General features: G+C 38.3%; 2 long non-coding RNA genes across 2 annotated transcripts; both read right to left on the bottom strand.

Annotated features, from left to right (window-relative positions):
- Positions 1 to 2,319: 2,319 nt before the first annotated feature.
- On the bottom strand, positions 2,320 to 10,697 carry LOC118163580. Its single transcript, XR_004749128.1, has 2 exons — positions 10,506 to 10,697; positions 2,320 to 2,501 (listed from the first exon to the last, which is right to left on the bottom strand). It is a non-coding gene; the product is annotated as an uncharacterized LOC118163580 (long non-coding RNA).
- An 8,970-nt stretch (positions 10,698 to 19,667) lies between these two features.
- LOC118165099 lies at positions 19,668 to 23,911 on the bottom strand. Its single transcript, XR_004749851.1, has 2 exons — positions 21,600 to 23,911; positions 19,668 to 19,974 (listed from the first exon to the last, which is right to left on the bottom strand). It is a non-coding gene; the product is annotated as an uncharacterized LOC118165099 (long non-coding RNA).
- Between the last annotated feature and the right edge of the window lie 2,830 nt (positions 23,912 to 26,741).

Genomic DNA, 26,741 nt, shown 5'->3' with positions numbered 1-26,741 from the left:
AGAGGCCTCTTTTTTTTGTGAGATCACTGAGATTTTTCAAGTGCAGTACATAGAACATAGGTGTGAACTTCTTCTTCCTCTGAATATAACCTCAGCACATATTTGACACAGCTGGCTACCTTGCCATCTCCAGCAACTGCATCTGTTTGATGAGACCAAGGGTTTTGGCAATTTTCAGTGTCCTATTTTTGTAGTATAGGTGACTTATTTTCCAAGCTCTTTCTAATGGAGTATAAACAACTCACATGGCGAAAGCCTGGAAAAAAAAATAATGTAAAGATACCTCTAGCATACCCTTCCTTTTGCTCACTCAGAGATGCACATTCACTAGGAGAAGCAACGACAAAAATCTGCTGCAAAGACATGGTGAAGCAGCCAGTTGTGGAGCAGGCTGCAGAGATGCAGCCCATGGGAAGAGAAGCCCAGCAAATCTGAGAAGCCACAGCCCACTGCTCTGTAGAAAGAACGGGCCATCCCTGGGGCAAGAGGGGCACAGGAAGGTGCCACATGGAGAAGAGCCTCCTGGTCTGGGGAAGCTGGAGCCCAAGGGGCCACTTTAGTGGATGGCTGCCACCCATCAGGGGCTTGCTCTGAAGAACCCCACTCTGAGGCAGGCATGGGACACCAACACTGAGCTCTGTGGTGATGCTTCCCTGATTATAAGGGCTGGGTTATGACTGTCTGTTTTCTCCCTCCCATGTCCATGAGTTGTTTTTTTGTTGTTGTTGTTGTTGTATTTTGTTTTGTTTTGTTTGTTTGTTTGTTTTTCCCTTAGAGCAAATATGTTTGTTTTGGGCACGGTTTTTGCTCCTGCTCCTGTGACTGTGTTAAGAATAATGTGTCACATTAGCTCTCAGGCTGACTGTCCATTTGTCATCTGCTGCAGCATCATCCTACAAGGCTTGTTTGAGCTAGCAATACAGCAGTGTTCATTGTTCCTCCTGTGTGTATGCATCACAGAAGCGTGCATCCAAGGTCTTGTATCTTTTTTCATATTCTTGACATTGGCAGGGTTGTTTGGCAAAGGATACACTGTTTTATTCCTGCTATTTCTTTGTGGAATTTTATACTGAGCTTTTGTATGCTCAGTATTTGAATGTCTTGTGGGTCCTAGTGTACACTCATAATGCACTTCCTTCTAGACTGGCAGACTCCCTTCATTAAAAACAAAACAAAACAAAACAAAACAAAACAACAACAATAAAAAAAAGTCTTTGTCCAAAGTGTCCAAAGGTTCAAAATGGGAACTCCACAGTAGTCTTCAGGTGTTTTGTCTTCCATTTAAACCAAAATTTATCATCCACTGTGTTACTTTGTCAGTGCCACATACCTCCTAGATTGGAGCCTCCAACTGGCTGTCTTTGTGTAGCATTTTTTGCTTCTTTTTATTTCTTTGTATGTTGAAACGTGTTTCTCCTAAGTTCTACCATCATTTGGAGACAGAGATGAGCAAAGTAGCAAGAGGATAAGGTCAGGGTGAAACTAAACAAAATTGATAGCTACATTTTTGCTTTTGTAACACAATGTATGAAATGAACATCGTATTATAATGCAGTGAATGTAATAAAAGCTCAGCTTTCCTGACTTTTTTTTTTTCAGTTACTATTGCTCAAACTTCCTAAAATTATCATTTTACAAAAGTTCAGAGTAATTTCAGCCCCCAAACTCTGACATCTGTGAAGAAACATATATATATATATATATATATATATATATATAAGCTCTGATCTTTAGTGTAAATTGTTTTAGTTTCTTAGCTATTTAAGCATTGACAGGAATCTGCTGTTTGTACTGTCCCTTAAGAATGATATTTCAGTAAACTTCCTTGTCTAAGAAAATGGAAATAAATTAAATTTTGAGCTGCCAAATGATGTTGAAATAATATGTTTCCAACATATGAACAGGAAAAGGATATACTTGTTGCTCACTTTCTCCTTCAATTACAACCCAAATGAGCCACTCCTCCTGCCTTAGCATCTCAGCAGAGAATATGAACAAGCTCCTTCTTCTAAAGGACAGTCAAATCATTTCCATCACTGAGCAGCACTGTTTGCCTTTCCACAAAAATTTTCTTTAAGGAGGGCTAAGCATGTTAAACTGAAATGCAGAATCATAGAACAGAATGGTTTGGACTGAAAGGGACCTTTAGGATCACTTTAGGATCATATAGCTCAACCCCCCCACCATGGGCAGGGACACCTTCCAATAGATCAGGAAGCCCCATCCAGCCTGGTCTTGAACACTTCCAGTGATCCACATCTCTGGGCAATCTGCTCCAGTAGTCTCACCACCCACATCATGAAAAATTTGCTTTAATTATTAACTTTAAAGATATTCATATTTAATTTTTATTCATGATTTTTCATGCCTTGATAAATCAACTCTTTCTCTCCAGGTTGGGAGTGTTTCTTCAGAGGAGTGCTCATTTGTCTGTTCAATCTCCTTTGTCAACCTGCAAGTATGGCTCCCACACAGCACACCTCTGTCACCACCATCCACCTCTGGCTTTGTCAGAAAAACAAAAACAAACAAACAAACAAACAAACAAACAAACAAAAACTTAGAATAAGCAGGCAGTGAACAACTTGAAGGGATGGAATTATTCAACATCTCCACACCATTTATTAGTGGAGAAATACCATCTCACCACACATCTAACCACTAGATAACAACTTTCCAACCCAAAGCACTTTACCACTGTGAATTTTGTGTTCTACAAACACCCTCCTGGCTGTTTTGTAGGGGGCATTCAGCAATTACACCACCCACCAAGGTACTCTGAGATCCCTCCCCAGGCAGCAGCAGGTCTACAAGGCTCTGTAAGGAATGGGGCTGTGCCTCAGGCAGCCTCAGCAGGGAGCCCTAGGCACAGATAGCTCCCAACACCATGTCCTACATGCTGATATGGCTGCCTGCACTGGCAGGCATTAATTTCTCTGGGTATCGCCCTCAGAAATTAGCTGTTTCTCTTTTCTGCATGAGCCAGACTTCTAAATGACAGATGTAAAGTTAGTGGCTATCTGTGCTCTGCTGTGGACACCAGTCAATGCGTTATTGTTTGAACATCTGTCTGTTAAAAAAAAAAAAAAAAAAAAAGAAAAAAAAAAGAAAAAAAAAAAAACGCTTACTCCAATTGCAGCTTCTGGCAGCATCTTGGCACAATGCACTTTTGGGATTTGACTGACTATTTTGTAAATTTTTGTCTTCTGCAGAATTATTTTTCTCCTTTACAACAGGCATATTCTTTGGAAACATCTAGAATGACAGCTGTGCAAATTGCTGTGAACACCAGAGGGTGATACACCCTCCACTCCCTCATTTCTGAGAGCACAAGTTGGCTGGCTAAGTGCAATGTAGGCAGTAGAGCTGGGCCAGCTGACACCACTTGTGACTCTGGCACTTTGCATTTAGACAAAACCACTGTTACCACTGTTTCATGCAGAATCAGTTGCTGTACTATCCTGAATGAGAGATCACAGGTTTCTGGAAGACCCCGGCCTGAAAACATAGAACGGATAATGCTGCATGCTTAAACTCACTCCACTGGACATCTACAATGATGTGCACTGTGGGTGAGCAAGCTTGCCTTGAGCAACACTTGGCTGAGTGAGCTCTGCAAAAAATGCAGGAAGAATAGAATAGAATAGAATAGAATAGAATAGAATAGAATAGAATAGAATAGAATAGAATAGAATAGAATAGAATAGAATAGAATAGAATAGAATAGAATAGAACTGAACAGAACAGTTGGAAGGGACCTTCCGAGAACATTCCTAATGTCCAGTTTTTGGATGCAGAGCCCTTAGTTGCCATCACCCTCACATGTTCAGCACTTTTGTGATTACACCTGGATTTGGACATCTGCCTAAGAAGTTTGATTCACACTTGAGGCCACCACAGCCTACTGGATAAGGCAGGGCGGGAATATGAATATTGCCTCTGTCTCTTGTCCCACTTGCCTGGAAGAATTCACTATGCAGTAGCGAATGTGAATATTGAATGTGAGTATTGAATAGGAGTGTGAATGAAAATGAAATCCTTGTTCCTGGTGAATTAGGGAATTCCACCAGAAGAAAGGTTTGATGAATATTAAATATACAGAAGTAAAGCTATAGAAGGGTTTAGGATATCTCCCTTCCCCAAATAGGTAAGTATATTGATCACCAGTCTATAAAGTCATTTGCACTGTCCCAGTGATATTTGGAGCTTATTTGTGATGCCTCATTACTATTCCTGGATTCAGGCATAAATTGGTGTTCTCACTTTGTAAACTGTGAAAGGTGTCTTCTTCATTTTTTAGACCATTACTGAAGGTGTATATATAAATGAAGATGGACCTCAAGTGATGGGGAGCTGGAAATTAACTACAAAACAATTTTTAATAAGTTATATATCTTGTATGGATCTACATTATTTTTAACCTGACTTTTTCATGTATCATTTTGAGTCCTGTAGCCCACCAAGAATTCTTTTTCTTTCTTTTTTTTTTTTTTTCCCAGAAAATTTAAATCCATTTTCTTTGTTTACACTGAAAATATTCTACATTCCCTGAGTACAGAAAACTACAAAGCCTTGCAGTTGCAGCTCTTACTTTTCTGTCACTTCTAGCAGTTAAGGAATCTTATTTATGACTTTAATATACATTTCTTCCCCAATGTATTTGTCATCGTGATCTTGTCAAAACTTTTGTTTTAAGTCGCAAAAATTCTTTATTTCCAAAGGCATTATTTTATGTCAGAATTTTGCCTTTTCTCATCCCCCAAACCAAAAGTTAAGGTTTTCTTGGTACTGCATTAATTCTCTCCATCTTTACATTATTATATATATATTTTTTTTCAGTAGCCGTTATCCCTCTAAGATTTTACTCTTGTGCTTTCCTTTAAACTTACATTGTGATGAACTCAAAGAGACTGCAGTTTGTCTGAGAGACTGGTGGGATGGACAGGAAAGGATTTGTTCCCATAATTTCTCAGACTTTGGGCTGGAGACAAAGAATGATACCTAAATATAAGCAACTAATGCAATTTGAGATATCAGATGTCTCAAATGTCCTAGTGCACTTCAAGTCTATGGCACTTGAAATGGCTCTAAATGTCTATGTTCAGGTAACTGATTCCCACCCCAAAGAGGTGGGATTAAAACACCTAAAGTTAGATAGCAAAATATAGGTGTCTACAGGTGAGCTAGGTTCCAGGCTTGCATTATAGTCAACAGAGCTCAGTGTAAACTGGCAGCTGCAGGCAGGCTATCTGATACTGCATGCCACTCCACCGTTATTTTTAACTTTCACAGAGCTTGCAGCACAGCTCACATATCATAATGAGGTGACAAGATATTACTCCTCAGCCAGAGGTATACCAAAAGCATTGCACAATTGCCTTCTTTGCAAACCAAATGGATTTCCATGGGCATGCATGCTTTGGATGGCAGGTGGGCTATAAAATTATCCTGCCTATGCAAAAGCTTTGCACCCAGAGCCCATTCCATAAGGCCCCATGGCAGGGTGTAAGCCTGGCAGGCTCTGTGTCCTTCTTGATCCTGACTGCAGGAGGCACCTGGTGACAATGATGACAGAGGTGCCAGGGCAGCACTAGCAGGCAATGCCTTGGTGCCACACATTTCAAACACACAGTGCCAGTGCACAGGATGCTTGGCTGTGGCCAGATCCTTGGCACCATCATGGGGTTCACATGGGGCTTCCAAGACAGTCTGCACAGATGCACCACAGGCATGGTTTGTTCTTCAGGATGCTGAACACGAGCAGAGCAGTAACAAACTGACAAGCTCAGACCCAAGGACCTGAGTTTGAGCCACAGTTTGTACCTCTGTGAGTACTGCACATCCTTAGGCAATGCTTGGAAAACACAGGTGGAGCATGAAGCATCCATCCTTATTTCATAAAGCTGAAAATTTTGGTCAAAAACAAGCAAACAAAAGAACTAAATTAGAAACCTTTTAGTTTAGTTTTGTGATCAAAAACCTTTTGTATCACAAATCATGCTAGCTAGTGCAGTGAGGTTTTAGGCTGGAATATTTTGATCTGCCAAGATATGCATGCTAACTGGTCAAAATATAATGAAGATTAAAATTTCAAATAATGCCCTTCATAGAAAAGTGAATTTTGGCAGTATTTTTAGAATGAAAGAGAATGAGAGAGTTCATTGAAGCTTCCACAAATCTTTAATTTAACATAACAGTTGTATACCTAAATACTTATAGAAATATGGACATCTCTTCTGGACTTTTTATTTACCAGTTCTCTCCTAAAATGGATGATAGTTGGGGTCAGAACCATGTTAACCACTTGGAGACCCTAAAATATATCTACATCTCAGGTGTTATAAGCCAAAGACTTTATCTGAGTAGATATACCTTAGATAAATGTTTTAAAGATATAATTATGACTATGACAATGAAGATTGTGTCTCAACAATACATTCTAATTCCCAGATAGCAATTTCTCTTATCTCCATAGTAAATGCCTTAAGGAAAGTGAGCAAACTAAATAATTTCCAACAGCTTTTCAGTTTTGTTTTTTTTTTTCTTTTTTCTTTTTTCTCCCCAGGGGAATATTGAAAACTGCTTTTATAAATCACCCACTTCTATTCATTATGCACAGATTACATGAATGTCAAGTTATCTCTGCATTAGCATTGGAAAGATGCTTTTCAATAGAAATTTATGCAGCAGAACAAACTGAGAAGCACTTGCCTTGTCTTTTCTGCATTGTGGATTTATTTTCTGGAAAAGCATGAATGACTCCCTACCTTTGAATCCCTACTGACATAATTATTTCCAGAGAGTCACACTTTGATGCCTTTTTTCCTTAAATCCTGAAGAGAGAAATTCACTTTGTACAGGGAAAGTGAAGGGCTTGGGAGCTGTAGGAAAGGGTTTCCACTCACAATATTGCTGAGGTGAGACCCTTTGGTGTTGGGTATGTAAAGGTATGCAGACTGAATAGCAGAAACCACTGGTTTTGGCAGAGCTGAAGTCCCTTACTGTGGATGCCTATAAGGCATAGCAAAGTCAGCACCGCCGCCCCTGCCAGCAAACATAGGAGAATTTGAGAGGATTTGACAGCGCAACCTTAAGTGTAAAAACAATGATTTATCTAGCATCCTTTACTAAAATCACATTGATATGCAACTGTGTTGTGACCTCATTTTTTGGATGTTGTTGTTTTTAGGAAATAATATTTGGAAGTAGATGGTAGAAGCATCGGCTGATGCTTCATAAAGAGAAGAGAATTAAGTAAAACAAAGGAAAGGAGAGTTACAGTCAAAACCAGAAGAGAAAGAGTAACATTCTGTGGAAAATCTTCCTGATTAAGATTCTCTCAACAATTGTAAAAATAAAAAAAATAAAATAAAAAAATAAAAAAATCAGACCTTCTAGATTCTATTTTAATAAACAGTTTGGACTGTCCACTATTACTAGTGGGACAAATAATGTCCTTAGATAGCTGACATTTGAGGATAGTTGAAATTTATTTATATTGTGAGGCCAACTTCATACAGTTCCTGCCTGTAGAGAACCTGAGGTACCAAATGATGTCTTTCAGAGTTACTGACATCCTACGTGTACCTATGTGTATGAGAAAAGACAAAGTTCAATATTAGGTAGAAACTCTGACTGTTCATTGTACCCACTGATCTGGGTGTCATACAACATCTGCTGAGTGATGACCCAATATTTACCTTCTAAAGAGGCTGCAGAAATAAATGTCATAACCCTATTCTTTCATTCTGGGGAATGATTACATCTACTTCAGGTTTTTAGTGGAAGCAAAACTTCTAAACACTGAGATTTCTCTTTCTAAATATTACAGTGAAACTGCCTGTTTATCTGCACTTAACGCTCTCTATGAAAAGACCTGTACTATTCACCTAGGTCAGGAAAAAAACAGTCTAAATTTAATACATTACTAAGCTGCAGACTCGTTCTGGGAGAAGAAACGTACATCTGTTTCTACCAATTAAATTTAAGGCAAGTTTCTTGGTTAAAAAAAAAAACAAAAACAAAAACAAAAAAAAACAAAACAAAAAAAAAAAAAAACAGCAAGTGATTGCAATGAAACAGCTGTAGAATTTTACTTTAATTAAATAATTATTTTTTTTTTTACCCAGTGGCAGAATATTATGGTGAAAATACTTGAAGACAAATCTTTGAAGACTATAATTTCATATTTGGCTTCTGAAAGATCATTCAACTTTTTTAAAAATAGTATTAATATTTATAAGGATTCTATTAACCTCTCTTTTTTTGATGTTTGACTCAAAGCTTTCCCACAAAAAAAAAAAAAAAAAAAAATCCTTTTAAAGTCTGAGAACATCCCCTCAAACACGGATGAGTTACCCCTACAGAAAATTGCTATGGCTCATATAGCAGTAGTAGTTCAGAGGGCACTTTAAAGACCTATAAAGAGAATTTCCTTAGGTAAATAGTTTTCTTTTAGACAAGGCATTGTAGGTTTATTTTGAAACCATTAAAGTCACATTATTTTTTTCTATAGAAAAGCTATAAAATATATTTAGTGTAAGCAAATACAAATATATATATATATATATATATATATATATGGGGAAAGAAGTGGGAAGCAAAAACCAAACCAGTAAACCCACCAACTAAACAAACAAACAAACACACAGAAGAACCAACCAAAATACACCAATGATCAATATCATGCTGTACTAAGTAAATATTGCAAGGTTAGATTCCTCAGTCTAGAGTAACCATCTTTCTACAAATGTGTGTGTGTAATGTATTCTGCAATGTTTCCCATATTGTTGATGAGGGTTGCTTTTTAGTAGCTGAAATTTTTGCTGCTAGAAGAGCTGGGGGGAATCTCTGGCAAGCTCTAGGTATAATTGCTTTACAGAAGGGGACATATCCTACTTTATATATATATATATATATATCAAGCTATCACTTACAGTGCTACAGATAGCTTTTTTGCTTTAGTAAAATTCTGTATCTTCTTCCCAAGAAGTCAGCTGGATATGATTAGATAATCATACTCTTTAAAGACTTTAGTATGAAGTCTTCTTACAGCTTAGCACAAGATGATTGTACCCTGGTCAAGCTGGATGAAATCCCACCTCTTGAAATAGATGGATATTTTGCTGTTCATTTGCAGAGAATGAAGATTTTGCATATTGAGCATCTTATTCTAAAGATTTTGAAACAAGTCATGAGGTAAAGACTTACTCATCATAAATGAAGAACACCACTGTCTAGCCAATAATTACTGAAACTGTATCTTCTTGATCCAAAAAAAAAGAAACTTTTAACACACTAAGCTCTACCAAGTAGACATTTAAAATCTAGGGGAAAACACTAAAATGCATTGTTTGATTAAATGAAGACTCATGAAGACTGACAATTGCTGGGTTGAACAGGAAAATATAAATCCAGGTGTTTTTTTTAGCATAAAAGGTAAGAAAGCTGGGGTCCTATCCCTGCAATAAGGGCAGAAGGATGCCCAAGACATTTGCACAGGCCTCTGTCTAGAAGGAGCTACACCCAACTGGAGGTGGTTTCTTAACAGAAAAGAGACAAATAAAACACCTGGCTAGTGAAGTGCAGAGGTGGTTGGGGGGAGGGGGGGGGGGGGGGGTCTTCTGCTTGCTCCTCTCATTGGGTTTCATCCTGATTCTGAGATAGCCTGGCAGCTGGATCTAATTCAAGAGAAATACAAAAAGACTGGAGGAAAAAGTCACCTTCAACCTGGCTGCTCCTGCTTGGGAATGGACCTCCATTTGCTAACCAGTTCACTGGGCTGATGTGGAAGTGGGCTGTCCACAGGGGCTGTCTGTTAGTAAGCCTCACTATTGGAAAAAGAACTTGCAATGAAGAGAAAAAAAAAATGTATCAGAACAACCACTGAAGCAAAAAATGTCACATGTTGGTACCACATGTTACTCAACATCATGAGATTCTTCTGGCAGCCCCTCAAAGTTGACTGCCAGAGAACAGAGGTTACTGACCTCATAGCTTTTCTTAGTGATATGGCTTGCCTGGACTTTTAAGGGTCTTACCTTTATACTGTCCATCCTTCTCAAATAAAAAGGTAATGAGTATTTTTGAAAAGAGTGATAATTTGTGTGTGTACATATAATGTGTACATACATTTAAATTATAATATATGATATAAATCTACAATATATGTCACGTGGAAGGTATTACATAATTCCATAAAACTGTCAAAAACAGCCTCTGAGTCACTGTTGACAATTGTTCAATGATTTTAAAAAGTGAGTGATACATCCCAAATTGACATTTTTCTAATGTGTTTTGTAGATAGGTGATGTCCCTAGGCAAGGCAGCCGCACTGTTACAAGGCAGGTGGCTGATTCCTTTGTGTGTGCAGTAAAAGGTACAGAAATGTAAGCAGAAGCTGGAGAGATGCAGCCTTCCCAGATCATTGCTACATGGAGGCTGCATCATGTCTGCAGGGTGGTGTCATGCACAGACCTGCACATTCACTCTTGCATGCCCCTCACCTTTTTCCAGTTGTGAATCCAACACTTTATCATTAAATTGTTGCAGTTCTCTTAAAAAAGACTTTTGAGGCTCACATGTTCCCAGGACTCCTCCAACCAGTGCCAGCTCTGGAAAGAACAGGGGCAGCCCATGCTCAGAGTTGTTTAGGGAAATGCCTGTGACCTCAGAGCTATTTCACTGAAGCTATTCCACTGAGGACGTGCTGCCAATAGATTACCTCTACTGAGATCTTTATCCCTAGGGCCAGTTTTCAGCACACTGGCAACAGGCAAAGGACACCACTCCCAGCCTGAGATGACACAGAGGCTCTCTGAGATGACACAACACATTTCTAATTTCCCTCGTTGATCCTGCAGAAATAAAGGGAAAGTATAACTGAGCCATCCTGATGCAGGGCCAACTGCAAACACAAGCCAGGGTCTCCCCTACTTCCAGCATGATGCGGCCAGCAGTCAGGACCTAACTCAATTAAGTCCAGGCCATTGCATTTGCCCTATCCTGGAGAGACGTGTATTCAGCAACTTGTGGCTCACAGGCCCCTGCTCCTCAGCAATGAAATGCCTTCTTTAGAGACAGAAATAGGAGAAAAGGAGATGAAGGGAGGAGGAGAAGAATGGACTTTCCTTCCTTCTATGCTTGGAAGAGGTATCTACGGTTTCAACCAAATCAGAGATGGTGCATGCAGGGAGCTGTGCTCTGCAGCAGTGCCTTTCTGCAAGGGGACGTGGGGGCAGTTGCCAGCAAGTTGGTTGTTTTGTTGGGGGAAACGCATAGATATTGAAGAAGTCAAAGTGGCATTGCAGTGGATAAACACATCTTTTGCTAATATCAAAATATTTTCAGAGTTCAGTAGTTGTTTATTGCAGAAAACCTGTGGAGAACTGGTGCCAAATTTGACATCAGCAGGGATTTGGATTGGAATCACTAACAGAAAGTTACACTGCTTTTTTTAAATAAACTTGGCACCAGACCCAAGAAAGTTTACCATCACTGACGCAGAAAAAAAGATCAGTGGAAGTATGAGAAAATATTGGAAATGAATATTTCATATGTGCAAAGATTAACAGGGAAAACTTAGAAACACATTATAATGTTGTCCCCATCTTAACTTGTTATTCCATGTCATAGATTTTTACTTTTGGCCTATCTTGGAGATGATTTCAGAACATTTTTAATGGAGCACTCTTTTACTTGTAATTTGGTCTTGTTTTTATCTCACACCTAGGTGAGAGTGAACATTTCCTCTGATTTAATACTCATGAAAGATCACTTGTGACATAGAGGAACCTTTGCTGATATTTATTCTCTGCTCTTTAAAACCTGTTTACTTAGAGCCCATTAAAAGAAGAAAAACACCACTAGCATTGGCAAAGATAGGTTTAAATGTCTTACCGACTTTCTATTAGCTTTCCAGTAGATGACTAGTTCCATTATTTTTACCAGAAAATGCCTACTTTAGGGTTGAACTCCGTTGTTGTTTAACTAACTGCAGGGGATGAACTAAGCTTCACTTTGAAGAGTTACTACCATTTACTGTCTGAAGAAATTATGCTACTATCAACTTCTTCTTTTTGAAGAATTTTTCCAGAATTTGGCTTTTCAGCACTGATGTATATATACATATCATTGATGAGAAAATTAATGTGTGGAAAGAGCATACATAATAAGACTAATTGTTAAGATATGTTTTGATGCAGCAAGATCCCTGTAATTATAGTAGCCTCATGTGCTTTTTAACATCAGTTACATCAGAGGCATCATGTATTTAATGAGACATTTCCTGGCATGGGAAAACTGACTTTTTTTTGTTGTTCAACAAGTGGTTGCTATAGCTGATCTTCATGTCCTTCTTATCTCCAAATCCAATTTGAACATCAGGTATGATGCTGGACCTAATAAGATACATCAGATTACTTGATATAGCATAATGCTAAATTTGCCAATTAGTTGTGTTTCTAAATCACGGTATGTGAAGGTGGCTATTACCAGGGAGTTGCTTTTAACTCTAACTGGAAAACAGTTTTCATGAGGATAATTGCCTGCTAGAGTAAATGTATTGAAGTCCTTCAATCACTAAAATCCAAATATGCAGGCAACTCTCGGTGTTCCATCAAACCTACATGTTACTATAAATAGACTGCAAAATTCCAGTAAAATCAACTGAAACTACAGAAGCATAGGGAAGTATCTACTCTCAGCAGTGGCAGATTTATTAAAAACTACCTTTAAAAATTCAGACTCACATTTGTTTGCTACCTACCAGAACTGAAGAATGTCAAGAGGATTTACCTTTTGTATGTGGAAAATCAGTGACTGACAGATAATATAAATGAATATTTGAGAACTAAATTCTAAAGTAGACACCATTATACACTCTACACCAGTTAACTGGGTGCTACTGTATCTTATTATTACCTAACAGTCTCTTTTTATATTAAAAAAACACAAGTCTATTATTTTGATTACAGATGATTATCAAACCACTAGTAGAACGTGTTTTCATTAGAATAGTGTAGCTCTACATGTTTTGTGAAGTCTTGCCTTTTCACTGAAATTTCACTTACAGGAGGAAAAAAATGGGAAGAAAGGCTCTGGCAATGTCAAAATAGTTCATTTTGACATCTTTAAATGAAAGTCTTACACTTTCCTTTTTGAAATGACTTTTCCCTTTGATTTTTGTGTTTCACATAGGCATATGTGAGATGTGTAAAAAAATGTATTGGAAAGAATTGATCCCTGTGAAATTAGGCACTTTTTAATGCTCCAGAATATTTTTAATGTTGAAGTTTTCTTGAACTGGTATAAAAATTATTCTAGAAAGCTCAAAGTTCTAGAATCGTTTTCATTCTCCACATAATTCTAGTTTTTATGTAGATTATGAAACAGACTTTTTACTGGAGTTACAAGTAAAATGTCCTATAATATCCTTGTATACTCATGTATACCCTGAAAGTGTGAACAAACACGAAAGCTCTAAGAGAAGCAGCTATCCAAGCACTTCTGGGGTGTTAATTGGAAATTCAGAGACAAGCACTTATTGCTGATGACTCTGTTTTGCACGTTTTTGAAAAGCAGAGATAAGACAGAGGAACTACATCCTCTGAATATTCTCTTCAAACAACCAGTACCTACTTTTTTATGGTGGAGTCTTTAGGAGGAAAGGTAAAAGAACCCTTTGAAACCTGAGAAATATTCAAGTCTTGCTTTTCCCTTCCAAGATTTCCTACAAACCATGGCTTGTGCACAATGGCTTTTAGCTATCTCAGAGTACCCATGTTTCTCCCCCAAGCTGCCCTTGAGACAGCAAAAAAACAGAAGCAGAAACAGGTGAAATTTAAAACGGTCATTTTAAAAACAGAGGCAAAATAAACAAATATCTTAAGCTTTAGGATGGCAAGATTACATTTTTTTTCAGAGGGGTCAGAATGGCTTTCCCAGGCATCAGTCTTCCTCAAAAGACATATATCCCCTGGATCCTTGTCCAAGATAATGTTGAATCATGGTCTAAGCTGATACCAAGCCTAGTCCCATTTTGCTGCTGGCTTCAGCTAAGTATGAGGGCCTTCTGCTCAGACAAGGTCTGGAGCAGGCCAGGAGGAAGAGAGTTGAAAAGGTGCCTGCTCAGCCATTGCAGAGACCTGCTACCTCACTTATGTGTAGCACTCACCTCACAGCAGCACTGTCGAGCGCAGACCATGGCCAACAGTACAAGACAAACAGTGCGCAGCTGTTTTGTTTGATGTTTACTTGGGTTTCGCCTTCCTAGACCTACATCTACAGCCAGCAGTGCATAGTCATATGTGCAGAAGATAAAACATGAAGCAGACTCATACGATTCCCAGCCGTTAAAATGTTGACAGCCCATGCTGTTCCTCTTGCAGCAGCGGTTCCTTACATTTACAGTGAGCGTGCCAGGAGAGGGGACAACATGCCATGGTAAGACAACCAGCATGGCCTTGTGGAGGTGAGGGGTTATTCTGCCCACCCAAAATGAAGCTCCTGGCCATGGGAAATCGAAGGTGCTGTAGAAGATGTTGATGTGTTGAAACGTCAGCACCCACTCAAGGTTTTCAAAAAGTGAACTTTGGTCATCCAAGCCTTAGTGCCCCTCTGTCTTCAGGGAACAGGGAGATATTCTAGTCTCATTGAAAATCCCTAAACTGTGGGAGGCGGGATAAATCCAGGCCAGCATGGTGCCATTCTGAAACTTGAGTATTCTTTGTTCATTCCCCAGAATAGCATAGGATCAGGCTGAGTATCAGCTTACGAGTGGGAAAAACAGAGTGATTTTAAACATGTTGTATAAACACAAATATATAAACAAATTGAGATAATTTCAATGTTTTCCTTGGTTTCTGTTCATTATGAAATATATGGCAAATTTCTTTCACTGTTTTTCCCAATAACCTAGCTAAGTAAACACACTTTTGACAGTATTTATAATATAATAATACATGTACATAAGCTCTTGCATCAATAATTTAAGCAACTTTTATAAAATATAATAAAAAATTACAGAGTAAGTGAACTGTATATTTTTTATTTTTCCTTTTTTTCTTTTTTTTTTTATTTTTTTGGTGAGTAAAATTCATAACGTTTGTGTGTTGCCATTAAATTCCACTTTAGAAGAAGTTTATAGTACTGTAGTGAAGACTATCAGGAGAACAAATTAAAAACTTTTATATGACTTTCTGTTTATAGGAGTCCTGTTATAGCAGGGCAATAATAACACTCAGGTATTAGAAAGATTTCCCACATGATACTGTAAGTGTAATTGAATTCTGATTTTCTGTAATCTTTTCTTATATCGAGTCTAACTGGGAGTGGGGAGAGGCTACAAATCATGTCTATATACAGCTCATTCCATGTTTGGCTTTGATTTTTAATACTATACAGTTTTAACAGAGCAACAGGAATGATCTTCAGCATAGGTGATTACAGCAACATTTAGAGCTAGATCTCCAGAGATGAAAAGCTGGCGACATATTGCATTGGATTGATAGGTTTGTTCTCAGAAATCTCTAAATTCCCTCCTCTCTCATAAAAGTAACTACTGACTTAGTAAAGAATACCAAGTTACCAGAAAAATAAACATGAAACAAATTATTTTAGGATAAATGTACTATGTACTTTGTATTGCACTATACAGGAACTGTGGTTTGATATTCAAAACAAAAACAATGGCTCCACAGTAGCTCCATAATAATAATAATAACCTCATATCTTAGTAGTCTTCCAGTGAGCTATGGGCAGAAATTATTTCCCAGGTACATATTCTCAGGTGGTTGAATAGGATATCCATTGGTTCTTTCTGACATGTTGAAAGATAGCATTGCCTTATTATCAATAGGAATTTGGATTTAATATATAATTTCAGGCAACCAAATCTGAAGGAAGCGTCTGAGTAAGTGTTGCAGTCAGCTAACAAGACGAGCTGCTCACTAAAACCCAAGTCTGATCCTAAGCCAGAGGCACCTTCTACGACTCTCCCTGGCACCCCGCATAATCTTTGGGAGGATTTTATCCCCAGAATGATGTGACTGCAGTATCACATCCTGCATCTTACTACTCCAACCACATGGCCTAAGCCTCTTTGCCAGGTGTGCATCTGGAAGGGGATGGATGGAACAGACACAGGATCTGCCCCTGTGCTGACACTGCCTTCTTCTTCTGCATACAGTACAACCACGTTTTGCCAGGTCTTCTGCAGATGCACTGCATCGACTCTTGCTTGCAGCATGGAACCTTGATTTGTTAACATATCAACAAGCTGCTAGCAGTCTTCCAACATTATATTAAACTAGCCTATAGGGTGATAAATTACTTTGTCAGAGGCAAAGGCAATATCAACGGCAACTGGAGGAGAGAGGAATATCATGCAAGTGAGCATGTACTGTTGTAATTCTGACTGTAGTACTGCCTTTCACAATAAAACAGCAGCATAACTTGCTTTCAATATGGGTTTAATCCATACCTTGTCATCTTGCTATTTCCAATTGTACATTGAAATTCAGGTTTTGGTTTTGTCTATTTGTTGTTGTTGTTTTTGTTGTTTTAAAGTGTTGTTCAAGTACTCCATGATTAAAATTTTTAAGGTATTTTAAAATTATCTACAGGGTTACTGAGTCAGATTTTGATTGGTTTTGTATAATAGATGTTTTTTAGTGCCATACGGCAATATAACAGCAGGCTACAAAATGTTCCATTAGAAATGCATACTTGTTATAAGAATAAGAACATTTAATTGATTTACCCTGTGCTAATATTTTATTTTTTTTTACTCTTGGTTATGCATTAAAATAGATGTATTTTGCACAGTCACAAATGTACAAAACATCTCACTGACTAAGCAACATCCTCTCATGTCAGAGTTATCTTGCCTGTGAGCACAATCCTCAGCATCTGTGGTAACTGACTGAAGAAACAGGCAAACTGTGTTGTTTTTGAATATGAAAAGATTTATACGATCTGAAGAGAAACCAGAGTATAAAGGAAAAGTGGGTATCTTGAACTTTAAAACTATTAAGCAGGATAGCACTAGCCTTCAAAAAATTAATGGGAAATATCACTGTAATGCCATCATGAAATAACAAGTTATTACTCTAATTTTACAGTTGGGAAACTGAGGCATGACATGCCATGTCATTTCCCCAAATTTACTCAGGATGACTGCTGGCTTTACTGATAAGAAAACAAGCTCCTGACAAACAAAGATTTGCTGTAGTATCCTCTGTATATTACATGTTCAAGAGAAATCAGCAGCAGTTAAACAAGAAAACAACAATCTTTCCAGTGCTTTCTCATGAGACCTTCCCTTTCTCTAATCCAAGAATTTATTTGTCCTCTTACCTTTTTCCATAACAGCACTGTAACATGAATGTTGAGATCCTAGGATGACTCTGGCCAAGATCTGAGTTGGTTTCTAACTTAGAAAAGGGCAGGTATACACTTTGGGATATTTCCTGTGATGCATTACACTGCCTACATAAGCCCAAATTAATAATTAATTAGAGATGTTAAAATTAGGAATTTTCATTTAAAAAAAAATCACAAAAAATCCATTCCTCTGCATGTTAGTTATTTCTGCTATTCCTATAAAAACTAAGGTAGGTTTAGAGTTCCTGTAGGAAAATTATTTAATTTCAATATAAAACTTTCCCTAGTTTATTAAAATTTTGTAAAACCTACATCCTAAGTTGTTATTAAAAATGTTGCAAAGTTTTTTCTCAGGCAGATATCTACATTGATCCTGCCATAAACCTGATGGTCTCTTGTCATAGTAAAACTGATGAGTCAAGTTCCTTTCTGCATGCCTCTAAAAAGCAAAATAATGTCTGAAGTAAGTAGCAAATTGCATCTTCACTCACCTGAAGTTTTCTGGAACAAAAAAAGAAACCTGAATGTACTAAGTGGCAACATGATAGATGCTGAACTCTTCTGAGTAACACAGGTAGTGAAAATCAGGGACTTCTAGTTAAGTTCCCTGCCAAGTATTTCCTCAAGGTTTGATCTTTTCCTTTCTGTCTCCTTAGAATTTCTGCCCTCCGAACAAATAAGCAAAGCTAAGGGTAGGGAGTGCAACATTTTAGGACAATTTAGTACTGGTAAAACAATTTAGTACCTCATCCTCTAGTTATTGTCTGCTTCTCTTTCTCTTACCTGGAATTAATCTGCTTCCTCCTGTACAACACATTGCAAATAGTATTGATGGTTTGTAATGCCTGGTGAGAAAGGAATCAAATTAAATATTCTAATTATATTGCACCATTTATGTATATGATATTGACATATGATATTGAAAATTTCATCTTGCAGCAGGGAGTGAAAAAAGAATCTACAGCTCTAAGCAAGTATTACTTCTCAGATATTAGAGGCCTGAAATGTTCAACATGAGATGGTGGTGCTTGTAAAAGGCTTGTGACAGAGTTACAGATGGGATTTTGTACTGACAAGCATGCATGTAAATAATGTTTATGCTGACCTTAGAAATTACTAGTTGAATGCACTGATCATGGAACTCAAGGCTACATTAACAAAGCTAGTTTTTGCAAACAACACAAGAAAAACAACATTTTTAAAGGGAACAATAATTGGCATGAACTTCTCTATTTAACTTTAAAAAATATTTGCTATTCACTACCAAAAGATCACTTAAAAATGAGTAATAGAACTTGTCAGGATGGAAAGCAAGAAGAAAAAAAATTAAGGTGTTAGGGTGTGGTAGAACCACTACTTGTAGCAATCACGGGAGTAATGCAGGAATATTTATGTCAAAAAAGAATACTAAATATGTTACTAAGCATTTTATTTTTTCAGAGCCCTTTAACAAGCCACTGAAATAACTGCATCAGAAGCCCCAGAGCCGTAGTCCTCAGGGAAACAAAGTGTTACCAAGCTGTGGAACTGCTAGGTTTTTGTACTGTTGCTCTCAAAGCAGGTGATGGCTGCAGTAAGCACCATAGTCACCCACAGTTACACACTCAACTGAAAGTCACAGTGTAGGAATGATCCTGTACACTACTGGTATAAGTGTGGTTAGGTTGAGGCTGGATTTAACATAACAGTAGAGGAGGCTATTCTCCTTTACATAATTTTGGCAAGAGAAAGAGGACTATGTGTAAATATTAAATTCATATTTCAAAACAGATTGTCTACCTACAGTTACATGTGTTTAGAGAAATCTGCAAACTGCACATTTCACTCTAAGTAACTGCAAGCATCTGATCTAGTGCAATAGCTTGACAGCTGATAAGGGTAACATGGGAAGTGTGTAGGATCCTGTGTTTTTCCATAGCCTAACCCCGGTCAGACTTCTACTACTCAGCTGCCTTTTTATCAGCCTCTTTCATATGATTGTGTGATTTAAGGGGAAAAAAAAAAAAAAAAAAGGCAAGCAAACAAACAAACAAAAAACATTGCGGCAATCAGGTTGAGAAGACCTGAAGCCAATGACAGAATATGGCTTCAAAAAAGCAAAAGCCTGAAAATGTTCTCCAATGGGAAGCAATTAAGAAAGACCATATAGAAAAGTTAGGTGTTATTGGATGTTACAGGAGGTAAACAGAGCCGTGCAGCCATGGAAACCAGCACACCAGCACATCTCCTCTGCTGCACTGCCAAGGAACTCGCCGAACTACTCAGCGTGCCTTTATTTCTTTTTCTTCCAACTTAATTCCTGTTCTTTCTTGATATGAATCACCATCAGTGGGCAGGTGAGGAGGAACTGTCAATCAATATTCCTCTCCAGGCTCAAGAGATAGGCTTCTGAGGTTCTTGTCACTGAAGACGAGCATACTCTTCTTCCCTCCTCCCCCAATAGAAAATATATTATTCTCTAGTTGCCTGAAGCCCCAGAGCATAAGACTGATTGTTCCTTTTCAAAAATTTGAGTCCTGCTTGAAATGATTCACTAGCCAGCATAGGCCTTCACCAAATTGCTGCATTTTTAAATAGAGGATACTCAGCTTCCTGAAAATAAACAGAAAAACTGTCAGAGAGTATATACAGATGAGCCAAAAATATAAAAATATGTTTTGTTTTGTTTTTTTCATAATTCATAAACAAGCACTAGAAAATAAATAGTTAAAAAATACAAAAAATAAAATCCATTACTCTTGACTTACTCTCTTTTTAACTACAGAACCACATGTTCTATACAAAAACCTAAAATAACCGAAAATAATGAGCAGTGTTCATTACTGATGTCATTCCACTGAAGTTAGCACAGACACAAAGGGGAACAGAGTATGGATCAGCATCTTAACTCCCCTTATTTAGATGGGTACTAATTAAACAAACTCTATTCAACAATCGTTCCTGCAAACCCTGATCCTCTTAATATGTAATCACTTGCGATAGTGATTACTTGTGGAAGTAATCACTATTTTTGACTTGGGAAAAAAAAAATATATATATATATATATTTAACTTAAGGCTATTTTAAAATATTCAAGATGTGATACAAAATGATATTCCAGACACATTAAATTGCTCAAAAAGAAGAGACAATGCAGACACCATGTACCATGGCTGCGTGTATAAACTCAGCCTGCTCACATGATTCTGAAACACGTTCATATTTTGGAAATTCAGATAGAGAGGGAGTGAGCTGCCCGAAATTTAATCGTTCCAACATCCTTCCATGGAGAAGGGGCTGCAAGGAGCAGTGCTTCTGACTTGGTTTTGGGAAGGGCGTAAGGTTTGGAAAGGGGGGGGGGGTGTCCTTTCTTTTTGTTGATCTCTCCTCTTCGAAATCCCTTTGCGGAACTTCTTCAAACCCACGGCTTTATTAAGAGAGCCACCCTCTGGGAGGAAAATTGGGGGACGAGGACCGCTGCCTGCTCCTGGGGGGCTCCTCGCACCCCGCCCCGCGGGCCGCCACTGCCACCTGCTGAAGGCATCGCGCTACTGATGGCCACGTCCCCGGACGCCCCCGGACCCTCGTCGACCCCATTCGGGGCCGCCGGGAGTCCGGGGGGCGACCGGGGACTTGTCGGTGCCCCAGGATCCTTGTAATGGAATGCGGAGTGCACCCGTCCATGCGTGCGATCACTAGAGGCATGACAGGTGCTGGCGCTAAGGCTGGTGCCAAACGAAACCCAATTTTGGGCAGCCCGGTTTTCTTTCCATTCCCCCGCAGTGGCTCAGCCTACTGGTCTTTAAACACATTTTTTTTTTTTCTTATTTTAAACACTTTTTTAAAAATTTAATTGCTGTTTTTCTAAAACCATATCTCAACAGAGGCATAACGATGCCTATCGGCTTTGTGACGGTGCTTGAAGATGCATCTTACCCTATTTACCCCACCCCATTGACAACACATACTATTTGATTTCAGAGGTGTGTTGTAGGAAGGGAATGTGCTGATTGAGTGGACAGCAAATAATTATGCAAGGGGAGGTAAGGTTACATTATGGAAATTATTGCTCCTACCCAACACGGTGTGTTAGACCAAAATGCCCTTAATAAGTCTCCTCAGCCAAAGGCAATATATGAAAGACATTGTCAAACATGATATTAACAAAACAAGCAAACAAACAAAGAAGACCACCTCTTAGGTTTGCAATGGGGAATAAGAACCCAATCAATGTTACCTGGGATCTGCAGGAACATTGCTCTTCAGCATTACAAATGCTCCCCTCTTTAGAAAACAGTAATTCTTCATCAGCTGAACTAAAGTAAACACAAAACGTTTGTTACTTTCTGGGGCTCATTTGTTTTAGCAGGAAGCTGCCTCCAATGTTACGCTACTCAAGCGTACAGATTCGCTCTGGAAACTGAGAGGTATCCTTATCTGTATGGATTTAAATATGGAAAGAGACAGTGAATGGAAAGAACAACTTCAATCAGATATTTTAAGTTACAACTGAATTGTGTTTATGGCCCCAGACAGCTTGTTCTGCAAAACGTTCCAAAACACTCATCTCTAAGCTTTCAACCATTTCTGTCTTCTGCTCCAGTGAAACATTTGGAGAAAAAAAAAAAAAATAGGTCTGCCATCAAGATCTATCATAAGAAAGGGGGAATAGTGGTGATAACTATTTCCAGCTGAGTTACGAAGGTCGTTTGTTGCTTTTATTTATCACCCATCATTATCACCTAGGCCATCATTTCTTTTTAAAATCTGTAACAGTTTTGGTTTGAGTACATGATCTTTACACTACACAAATCATTTTGGAACCATGGTTTTACAGTGCACCTTTCAGAAGATAATGGCTAAAATTTCTAGTTTCTCTCTTTATTGCAGTGATAAGGTAGCAGCAGCTATAAAACATTCTAGATAATATGCCATATCTCTCTTCAGCAGCTACTGCACACACGATATAGGAAACTCTCCTGCTACTGGTTACTCATTAAAGTTAAGTGATAGGGATCCACATGACAAGGTTAAGTTTCAACACTTTAAACCCTGCTGAAAGTTGCTAATAATAATGTTTAATTTTCATTCCAAGTATTTACGGTATCATGAACTCGAGAGGTATTTTCTTCTTCTCATTAGCTGGAACCAATGAACCTTCCTTTGGAACAGCAATCTTCAGGCAGAACAACAAAACAGAGGCAGAATTTGACCCCTGCTTAAATTAAACAACTTAAATGGTTTTAATGTGAATGTCCTATTAACCAGAGGCAAAGTCAGATCAAGATTTTCAAAAAGGTCTTGATATTTCAATATCCAAGTAGGGAAATGCTAATAGAAACATGATTTTCAAACCAGAAGCACTCAACAGTTTCTTAAAGGACCATTACATAGGGCAGCTAAAGTAACTACTCCCATTTTAATAAGATACATTTTGAAATGCTGACATTTTAGTTGGGGAAATAAGGTTTGTAACTAATCTCCCATAATCTATTCAAATGGAAAAGTAGTGCTGTGAAAATTCAGCCAAGAATTTAATAATCTCACGGGGAAATAAAAAGATGAGAAAAAGAAGGATGCCTACTATGCAGAGAGGGCTGGAGGAAAGAAGGAGAAGCCAGTGGGCTGCAGAGTGGTGGGATTCATGGTTGAGATGGGGCAGGCAGCCGGTCCCGTGCAGTTCCTCACAGTTATGCTCCCACAGGTCTGTGGTGCAATGTCTCTCAGTTCAATTCTCCCATCCCCTCTTTTTTAGAGAAGCAATTGGAGGAGCTGCTGTATCCTAGCCACAAACCACTGCTATCCTTTCCACCCTCTGCCCCATGTGCATAAGGTTTGTGATTTTTCAGTGGTGGCAGGGTATCAGCAGTGACAGATGCTTACGTGTCCTTACAGTATTGACCAGGTCAAACTTATCAATGGGTTTTTATTTCACAGGGTAGGTCATAAAGTATTCATTGCCCTAGGTCATCTAGACTCTTGGAATAATTTAGGTTGGAAGGAACTTCTAGGGGTCATCTACTCCAACCTTTCCAAAACCCTGCTCTCATCAAAGTTATGTCAGGTTGCATGGGGTCTGCTGAGCTTTGAAAAACTCCAAGGACGGAGATTTCACAACCTCTCTGGGCATCTATGCCAGTGTCCAACCACCCTCATGGTAAAAAGCTGTGTTTTTTGCTTTATATCCGTATTTGTACATCTTTTATCTCCTCTGGTAATTCTGGCCTGTAGCATTTAATCATCCTCTCCCCAACCCTACAAGGATATTAAAAATCACTTTTGGCTCACACGTTTCCTTGCAGACAATGATATATGTGGAGACATAAAACAAGTTAGCTTTAGACACATCACAGCTTCTTTTTTATTCTTCTTTTGAAATGAAATAACTACCTTCAGCCTCTCTTAGGAATAGAGCTGTTTCACCATCCCTTTAACTGCTTGGGAAAAAGCACTGGTCTCTACAAGTATCTTATTCCCTACGTTTCTTATTCCTGCTCACCCATTGTTGCAAACTTAGTCTTGTTATAGTTTCTGTCTCACAGCCTCACTGGATTTCTTACTCTTTTTTTTTTTTTTTTTTTTTTTTTTTTTTTTCTCTATCTACTCTTACTTTCTTGTTTTTTCTCCATTCATCGGTTGGATATTATTGAAATGCATGCTATAGGAAGAGATTTAAGAACATGGGTGAGCAAGTTAAGTGCCTAACCATGCCTGTAGGAGCCTAAGAATTATTTTCTGATGTGCTAGAGCTCCCACCAAATCTCTTTACTCATCCAATGAAACAGGAGCTTCTGAAGGCCCTACTGACCCCAGACCTTTTCCCCTCTGCCTTTACAGTTTACTTAGTGATATAAATAAATCTCATGGAAGTCAACAGGAATGCAGCAGCAGAAAGGCAGACCCTCAAGCATACAATTCCTACAAAAGGCTTAAAACGACTGCTTGTCCTCTGATATCCCAGTGGAAATGCACTGTCAGAGCTCATACCTATTGCAGCTTTCTGTGGTGCCTTTAGCTTAGGAGGCCTCCGTGGTGCCTTTAGCTAAGTTCTTGTTATGTCGCTTTGGTAACTCAGAGGGCACACATTATTCAAATTCTTTGAGGATCATTGATGCTGTCAAATTATTTGAACAGGCGGAAGATTAAAAAGGCCGAGTATTTTTATAATTTTTATGACATTTGTCAGTAAATTATTTTTTACTTTAAAATGTTCCTGCGGAATATATTAGGTTCATGATTAACCATCTAATTTAGAAAGAATGTTCCTCCAGTTACAATGAATAACAGTCATTTAATTCTGTCCTGCATTTACACTGTGAATAAAGCCTAAGACACATGAGCATTTGTATGCAGGATGAACAGCTGATGATCTGAGATTATTAAATTACTCCTAGGTGTTACAAGAGAACTTAGGTTCCAGGAAACAGCTCTTTAGCTCCTAAAATTTGAGGTCTTATTTAAAGCCAGAAAGCAGGCTGCTCTGTTAGGACTAGGCCTTCTTAGTAATGCGTGACATGTATAGGTACCGCAGTACTAGGGGACGTAGTCTTGTGTATCTATCCCATGTGAAACTAGTGACATTGACCCCCTGGCCCAGTGGTCAGAGTGCTCCCTCAGGCCTCAGCAGGGCTCTGCTGTTCCAGAGCCATGCCCAGGGATGTTCAGCATTTCCAAAGTTAAAGCACCCTGAGACAGGAGCACCTGAAGTAGCTGACTCTCTCTCTCCATGCTACTCTGCATAGATTTTCGTAAATTTATTTGTGCCAGAGAGTGCAAAGATGAGCACATCTCCCATACCTAAAGATTAGAATATTTCTCTGTGAAGAATTTTATTTATAATGTTTCTGATAACTGAGCCCTTGGTAACCTTAAATATTTCCCACAAAATAGTCAAAGGAAATGTATGAGGATGCCCAGTGAGGACTACAATGACTCCCACAGCTACATTTTCTTACAGAATAATTTTCCTAACACAGTAAGATGAGCATTGTGATTAAGATACTCTTGATCTGAGAAATGCAGGTTTGGGAGAGAGCTCTTAATACTGGTTTCCCACATCTTTGATAGGTACTCTTTCTGTTGAGTTTTTGTTGTTGTTGTTGTTGTTTTTTTTTGTATTATTTTTTTTTTTAAAGAGGAAGGTACAATGCTACCTCCCTTTCCAGCTTAGCTTCAGAGAAAGTAAGGGTGTCATTACATACATTTTGTTGCAATCTCTTGGTCAAGGTACACAGAGAAAGGTGCAGTCTGTGGAAATAAAACAGCATAAATGTATATTTTATTCCAATTGGCTCAACTGATGGGCTTCTAGGTATTTTCAAAAGAAAAAAAGAAAAACACAGACAGACAATTCTGAAATACTCATGACAAAAATTTCAATGCTTCAAAGATTAAGCCACAGTTGAATGGGAATTTTCAGAACCAGAGCTGCTGCAATACAAATTAAAGAGGTCTACGGAGAAGGAGAAGGCAAGATGGCCAGCAGTTCACGTCTGGCAAATAACGAAGGTCACTGTGCTCTAAAGGAGAATCTCATATGGAGACATATCAGAATTTCAAACACCCACATCCTTCAGGTACAATTCTGGATGATCTAATGCATAAAGTAATACTATGCATCGCTGTGTCTTAAAACTCTAAGGGTCAAGTTGAGCTTTCACAGAATATTTTCTCCATAGCTCCCCCCCAAACAAACAAACAATACCAGAAACAAATCCAAAACACTTATCTCCTACACTGGAAACCTAAAAAGAGAATGCCCTCTTGCTGAACTTGTATGCAGCCTTTACTGAAGTCTGAGGATTTCTGCTGTGTTTCAATGTTGAATTTTTTTTGTCTTTTTGGTTCTCAGTTTGGGACTTCTTTCCTTTTGTTTCATGGATTTGTTTCTATTTTACTTCTGTCTCTTCCAGTATTCTCAACTTAACAGGTTTATGCACATCTGCTGTGGCTTGTTACCATGCCTGTGGGAAGGAACCACGGACTTACAAGCTAGACAAATTGCATTCTTCTTCTTGATAAAAAAAAAAAAAAACATTTTTAGACAAGGTTTTAGTATAAATACCAAGGTTTTATTTTCCTATTTAGAAACTATAAAATAATTTGCCTATAAAAAATGCATTAAATATTAACATTTTTTATTGGCATGTTTTCTCCAAAACTCCAATGTATTTTGGAGAATATGATTTTGAAAATCTAAATATTTAGAGAAAGTAAAACTTTTGTATCTGAAAAAAAACTATTTCATATTATATTATATTTATACAATATTCCCATCTTAAGTATGATAGAAGTGCTCTGCAGGTCTCAGTATATACTCATCTTCTTCTTCCCTTCTCTTCTCTTCTCTTCTCTTCTCTTCTCTTCTCTTCTCTTCTCT

This window comes from Oxyura jamaicensis, chromosome 3, assembly GCF_011077185.1.
Source record: "Oxyura jamaicensis isolate SHBP4307 breed ruddy duck chromosome 3, BPBGC_Ojam_1.0, whole genome shotgun sequence".
In the NCBI taxonomy this organism is placed as follows: Eukaryota; Metazoa; Chordata; class Aves; order Anseriformes; family Anatidae; genus Oxyura; species Oxyura jamaicensis.
The sequence above is the reverse complement of the archived record's forward strand: the minus strand, read 5'-3'. Positions and strand labels throughout refer to the sequence as shown.